Here is a 7,472-nt window from a genome sequence, read left to right on the forward strand (position 1 = left end):
TTTGTGGAAAAATGCATCTTTTTAAAGTAGAATTCAGTTACCAGCTTTGCTTTTTTAAGTAGAATTCAGTTACCAGCTTTCATAAATTTATAAATATCACTCATTACTGCACATTATTCAAAAGAATATTGCAACACAAGTAAAAGGACAAAGTTGTGGCAGTCAGGAGCTTCATTTTCATCAAATGATCATAAATGGTTTCAATTATTATGAGCTTGGATCACATGATGGATTGAACTTGATCACCGTAACTCTAACTTAGAGATAATTTTATTCATGGTCATTGAACTTTTGTATTTGTTGTCCAAAGATCACTTTTTTTGTTACGTAAAAAACATTCAACTTTGTGTTCATTACACAAAAGTCATTTCTCTTTCTTTTGTTACACAAAAATCATTTTACTTTGCTCTAGTTATCACAACAGTCACTTTTTTACTTGAAAAATCTATTATGCCCTTGATATTATATAAACCCTCATATTTATGTAATACCTTCTATATTATATACTACATAATATATTTTTACCTATGTATTTTATTTATAAATAAAATTACTTAATATTATTTTATTTATTATTTTTATAATATATTCGTATATTTAATTTTTTTCTAAATTTTATTTCAAGATATATTAGTAGCGTTATAAAATAACTTTTTTCAGCAATTCTTTTTTGAATTTATTTGACCGACCAGAGTTGGTCGGTAATTTCCGACCAACTTTGGTCGGTATGCCCTTCCGACCTTCAAAATACCGACCATACGTTAATGGTCGCGTTTGGACGGTTATTGGCCCTTACCGACCAACTTTGGTTGGTTTTTTGGACGGTTATTGGCTCTTACCGACCAACTTTGGTCGGTTTTTTTGGACGATTTCCCGAACTTCTGGTAGTATAATTTTCCAAATAATCAATTACCCGGGTAAATCCCCAAGAAAATATTTCCAGCTAAATTCACATGTAGAGTTACCTTCCTTCAGATTAACATATGATTTTTCATCATTTTTTTTGTTTGTTTACCTGCGAATTTTCTCACGGAAATGTACTTGCTGATTTATTTTTCTACTAATATATATTAACGTTAGTGACAAATTTAATAACGCTACTAATATATTTAAAAATTAATGTTAAGAAAAAAGTTAAATATACGAATATATTATAAAATAATATTAAGTTATTTTATTTATAAATAAAATACATAGTTAAAAATATATTATATTAGTATATAATATAGAAGGTATTACATAAATATTAAGGTTTATACAATACCAAGGGCATAATAGACTTTTCAAGTAAAAATGTGAATTTTGTGATAACTAGAGCAAAGTAAAATTGTTTTAGAATCCGATCACGTGTTTTGGGGCCTTGAAAACTTCTTTTTATCTCTCCTCGATTTGCGTGCACAGTTCGGGCGTGTATCTGGAAAGCCCTTACGTGAAAAATTTAAGAAAAGATGATTTTTGGCTTAAAAAGATGATTTTTGTTGACTTTGGTCAACATTTTGGGTAAACGGACGCTGATCCGTGTTCCGACGATCCCGGAGGGTCCATAATAAAATATGGGACCTGGGTGTATGCTCGGAATCGAATTGCGAGGTCCCTAGCCCGAGAAATGAATTTTGAAGAAAATTGATAAGACTAAAAATGTAATAATTTAAAAGATTTGATCTTGTTAGTGTCGAGCCCGTATTTTGATCTTGGGATCGGGTTGCACGCCGCAACAAGGAGTAACAAGGGTGGACATGTGGGATCGAGTTGCACACTGCAACAGGAGGAATAAGGGTGATTATTGAGGAGTAATAAGGATGGACTGGAGGGATCGGGTTGCACGCCGCAACAAGGAGTAATAAGGGTGAGTATTTATACTGTTATTGATTATATGGCGGGATCGGGATGCGCGCCGCATCATTTGTTGTTTATGTATTCTTCTCCTGGTGAGGTTCATTATTGTGATGGTGAAACTCCCTTGAGGATTGGTTATAGCTAAGTATTGGTAGAACGACTAGGTTCCGTGTTTATGTAATGCAAGTTACTGTTATATATCATTCCGCATTCCCTTTCTGTCTTAGAATAAACTGTTGCAGGTTCTATATAGATATGCCCCGGCGTATCCTCGTCACTACTTTGTCGAGGTTAGGCTCGGCACTTACCAGTAGATGGGGTCGGTTGTACTGATACTGCACTCTGCACTTTCTGTGCAGATTTTGGAGCTAGTGGCCGATCGAGAGGTTGGTTGTTGTTACTGCATTCAGGAGACCTAAGGTAGTCCTGCAGGCGTCTGCAGGCTCTGGCGTCCCCTGCTATCTTTACTTCCTTTCTGTTTTACTTTCTTCGAGACAAATGTATTTTCCTGCAAACCATTACTTGTAGTATTCGTAGAATGTTCGTGAGTTGTGACACCGGTTTCTGGTGGTATCTATTTCGGCTTTTGGTTAATAGTAATGGTAATTAGTTAAATTATGTACTTCCGCTTTTATTTTCGCTGATTTAGTTTTGTTTAATTTTAATTATAAAAGGATAAAGGAAAAAGATTAGGCTCGGCACTTACCAGTACATGGGGTCGGTTGTTTAATATTAATTATACAAGGATAAAGAAAAAAGATTAGGCTTGGCACTTACCAGTACATGGGGTCGGTTGATAAAGGATAATGTTTTGTTTAATTTTAATTATAAAAGGATAAAGGTTAGGCTCGGCACTTACCAGTATATGGGGTCGGTTGTACTGATACTGCACTCTGCACTTTCTTTGCAGATTTCGGAGCTAGTGGCTAATCGAGAGGTTGGTTGTTGTTACTGCATACAGGAGACCCAAGGTAGTCCTGCAGGCGTCCGCAGGCCCTGACATCCCCTGTTATCTTAATTTTAATTATAAAAGGATGGTAATTAGTTAAATTATTTTTTGATTATTGTCTAATGTCGTTTTAATTATCTACTTATCATTAGCTTGCTAAGAACCGAAAAACCGAACCAAACCAACAACAACCAAACCGATAGTTTGTATTTAATTTGGTTTGGTTTTGGTTTAAAATTTTAAAAACCGATTAAATTGGTTTGATTTTGGTTTCAATCAAAAACCGACCAAACAGAACCGTGAACACCCCTACTTAGAATTGATAAATACTACTCATTCAGTTTTATTTTATATGATATTATTTATTTGATGAGTCAAATAACACATTCTTTAACTACAATTGTTTTTATTCTTTTAATATTTTCAAGTATTAAAAGTTATTGTATAAGAGCTATAGATTATATATATTTTCTGATTATTTGATTCCATGTGAGATATGTAACGACTCGACAGGTCGTTTCATGAGTTATAGCTCCTTTTTTCCCCATTTATGCTTCCTTATGTGTTCCGCAGCTGTGTTTCATCGTATCGTGTTGGTTGGTTCGGATCCGGAGTGGAATGAGATACTTAGTCTCCTATTTAGAAGTTTAAGTTGGAAAAGTCAATTGGATGTTGACTTATGTGTAAACAATCTCGGATGTGAATTTTGATGGTTCGGTTAGCTCCGTTAGGTGATTTTTGACTTGGGAGTGCGTCCGGAATGTAATTTGGAGGTCTGTGGTAGAATTAGGCTTGAATTGACGAAATTAAAAATTTGGCGATTCTCAGTCGGCAGTGGAAATTTTGATATCGGGGTCAGAATGGAATTTCGGAAGTTGGAATAGGTCTGTGGCATCATTTATGACGTGTGTGCAGAATTTCAGGTCATTCGGAGGTGATTTAGTAGGTTTTGGCGTCGTTTGCGAAATTTGGAAGTTTAGAAGTTCTTAGGCTTGAATCCAAGGGTGATTTGGTGTTTTGATATTGTTTTGAGTGTTCCGAAGGTTCGACTAAGTTTTTCTTGCACTCTTGTGTGTGGCTACTCTTGGATTTATTCTTCAACCTTCAAGACTCAACTTAAGGTGGTAAGATTAAACTCTTTCGAAATCTTAGATCACTTCTAGGTATTCAAGAAAGGTGATAAGTTTAGGCTTATTGTTGTTCTTGTTATTCTAAAGGGTCGGGTGATCACGCCCAACTCTAGTCCTAAAAAGGATAAGCGGTCACTGCAAATATAATCCGGTCTAAAGGTCTGGAGTCGAATCCCACAGAGAACTAAGGCTTAGCTATAGCTGTTCACTATCACCAAGAATACAAACTTGAACAATTCCTAACTTATAGATATTAAGATTCTTGTGTTTAACTAACTAACTAACAAATTAAAATAATAATTAACACTAAAGATACTACAGGTTGGAGAAAATATTAAGGAGGTCTAGAGTTATGATTTTCCCAATTGTCGGAATCCTTCTATCTATGTTCCCTATAACTTCGCCAATGTTTTCTCTACCGATTGTGAGTACTTTGGTTGTCGTAATTCTTTCTCGAGCAACTACCATAATTTACTAGATGTATTCTCTCGAACTACACTAGCTGACATTAATTCACTGCTCACTACGATCGCACCAAGGTTTCGTTATCTCTAATCCCGCCTTTAAACCCTCCGTATTGATCTCTCACATAAGTTAGGAGTGATGTTGTTCAACAACTACCTAAATATGTATCCTTTCTCAAGCAACACATAATAAATAGACACAGTCAATCGATGGCGATTCAATCAACAACAATAAACACGTAGTTGAACAAGTAGAGAAATCCAATGGCTCAATTATATAAAAACATAACAAGAGTTTATCCTACAAAAGGTTCCATCAAAACCCTAGATAAAAAATTAGCTATTCATAATAGTATGTAAAACTACAATACTAAAAATCATAACCAACAATGAAAAATAGGAAGAGGAAGGAAAAACTTGTTGAAGAATTCTCCGCCTTGCTCCCAGTGTGTTCTTGACTCCTTAGGTCGAATCTCCGGTCTCCTTAGCCTCCTTAGGTCTAAATTATGTCAAAAGTGTGTCCCCTCCCTCAAAATATCATTTTTCCATGTATATATACCAAGTAGGGTCGGGCCCAAACAATTATGCCTTCTCCTACGCGAAAAAGGACAATTTTTTCAGGTCTGCACGGCCGTGGTCGCGGTACAGATGCGGTATTTGGCAAGTGTACTGCCTCAGCCCGCCTCAGGTCCGCGGTCTCGGTTTCAACCGCGTTTTTCACCATGTCCGTTTGGAATTTGAAAAAACGTAAAACATGAAAGTTGTAGCCCTTTGAGTTAGCTTTCCAGCCATATATTGTGGAGCCCAAATGGACTTCTGAGAAAAATGTTATCTGTATTTTACTAGACAGTGCGCAATATGCCTACTCGATTCTTCGTTTTGTTGCTCTATCATCTGTTGATCCCCGAATACGATCCTGGCTTAATTCCTTGGGCTTTTACTCAGACTTCAAAGCTCCAAATCACTTGAATTCATTCCATAGCATCTACATAGCTCGGAATAACTCCTACAAGGCATAAAACACACAATTAGTGCAAGACACTAGCGATTAAAGCTCAAACTCAATTAAAATGCAGTAAATTTGAGTGTAATAAGCGACTAAAATACGTAATTATAGCCTATCATCATCAGGTTTCACAATCTATCTCTTGTTTTTAATTCTCTACCAAAGGCGATTAGTTCTTTGTTAGCTAATTGTGTTGTTAGGATTAAACTTCAAGAATAAACTTCTTGAATTCAATAACTCTTTCTTGAATTCAATCTATCTTTAATTTTCTGTCCTTTTTTTTGTTTCTCTATTTTTCTTTTTCTTTAGTAATTCTTGAATCCCTATCGTGTTGTTATCAAATTTCTATGAATTGGGTTGCTGGACGTGCTAGCGAGTGTTGATTTCATCTGTCGCGGATTCTGTTGGAGTTAGTAAGGTAGCTGCATAGCGATCGCAGCTCTACTCTTCTCCCTCCTATCTTCCTATAGATGTTATTAGTTGTTTTTCAGATTGTCTTAGTCTTAGTATTAATTGACAGTTTTTAGTAGATGCTCATGATTAGTGACATCCTGATGTCGGACTTTTCTTTTCGCACTTTGTTATTCGGATTAGTTTTATTAATTAAATAGCTTGAAGTAATCTTTAAATTGAAATAACGGATTATTTTGGTAAAAGAGTCGGCTTGCCTAATTCCACGTTAGGCACATCACAATATGACAGTTTTGGGTCGTGACAGAAGATTAAGAACATAATGCTCAAATTGAGACAAAACAAATAGAAGGTTTGATCTTCATATTCCCAAGTCACAGTTCTTGCTCTTTTCGAAACGAAAGAAGTAGGGAATTAATTAGAAAAGTAGAACATTGATTAAATGAATAATTACGATTTCTCTGAATAGTCTAGCGACCTTTTTCTAAACCTTTTTTGTTTAAAAAAATAAAAGTGAAAAGAAGAAACACGCCCAGTGGGACTCGAACCCACAATCGCTTGATTAGAAGTCAAGCGCCTTATCCATTAGGCCATGGGCGCTTGTTGTTTACTCTAGCACTTTGTTTTTATAATATATTATTGTATGAATTTTTCAACCACCAAGAAAATCCTTTTTCTCTTCTAATTCAATCAAAATCCTAGTGCAAATAGTTCTTCTTCTATCAGCATTTAGTTTAGACCTCTTTTTTGTATGATATTTAATGTCTTGAGATATTTGACACTATCTGACTTTGTTATAAGGACATTTAAGTTGTATCAAATTTTCAAATTAGGGTGAGCGTTCGGGATAATTTGAATTGGATATGAAAATCTCGGTTTGAATTTTGATTTTCGGTTTGATCGAATTTTTGAAGTTCGATTTCGGATTAATCAGTTTCGATATTTTGACTTTGAGCCTATAAGTTGAGTTGTTTCTTCTTATTACAAAAATTAACATGCAAATAAAGTATTCATGTTAAATTGCCTAAAAAATTTTATTTTCACCGCAATCATCCAAATAAAGTATTCAAGTAATGAATCATTATCAAGAAGTGCAACAAAGACATTTATAAGCCCAGTAAAATTAGCTATTGTAAAACCATGTCCAAATAAAAAGTATTTAGACAGTGACTCAGTAATTAGCATTAAATATATGAGTTAATATCTAATGGGTACGATACTAGACTTCTTACTATTGGCATATGGATAATGAACTAATGTCTTATGGGTAGCACTAAATATAAAGTATAAAAGTTTCGGATTTTTGAATATCCAAAAACCCAAAGTACGAAATCCAACATCCAATCTGAAATCTAAAAGTTTGAAAATTAAATCGAAATCTAATTCGTAATCCGAAAATCCACATCAAAAATCCAAAAAATTCGAATATTAGTTTAGATTTTGAGTTTGTCCTAATTATACCCACACCTAATTTTCATTGATAATTCAAATTTGCATGATTATTTACTTGGAGGTGTCCTACAAGACTATGCATATTAATAAATGATAATGTACGAGAGTAGTTGGAGGCTTGGAGTATAATATGTCGTGCACGCGCGCACACACTTATATAAGGTTTTGTTTTTACATTTTTTAGGATTAATTGATTAATTGTTTGTTTTATAAAATGAAAATCA

At 34.5% G+C, this 7,472-nt stretch overlaps 1 non-coding gene across 1 annotated transcript; it reads right to left on the reverse strand.

Annotated features, from left to right (window-relative positions):
* Nucleotides 1-6,323: 6,323 nt before the first annotated feature.
* TRNAR-UCU lies at nucleotides 6,324-6,396 on the reverse strand. The gene has a single exon. It is a non-coding gene; the product is annotated as a tRNA-Arg (tRNA).
* Nucleotides 6,397-7,472: the final 1,076 nt, after the last annotated feature.

This window comes from Nicotiana attenuata, unplaced genomic scaffold (assembly GCF_001879085.1).
Source record: "Nicotiana attenuata strain UT unplaced genomic scaffold, NIATTr2, whole genome shotgun sequence".
In the NCBI taxonomy this organism is placed as follows: Eukaryota; Viridiplantae; Streptophyta; class Magnoliopsida; order Solanales; family Solanaceae; genus Nicotiana; species Nicotiana attenuata.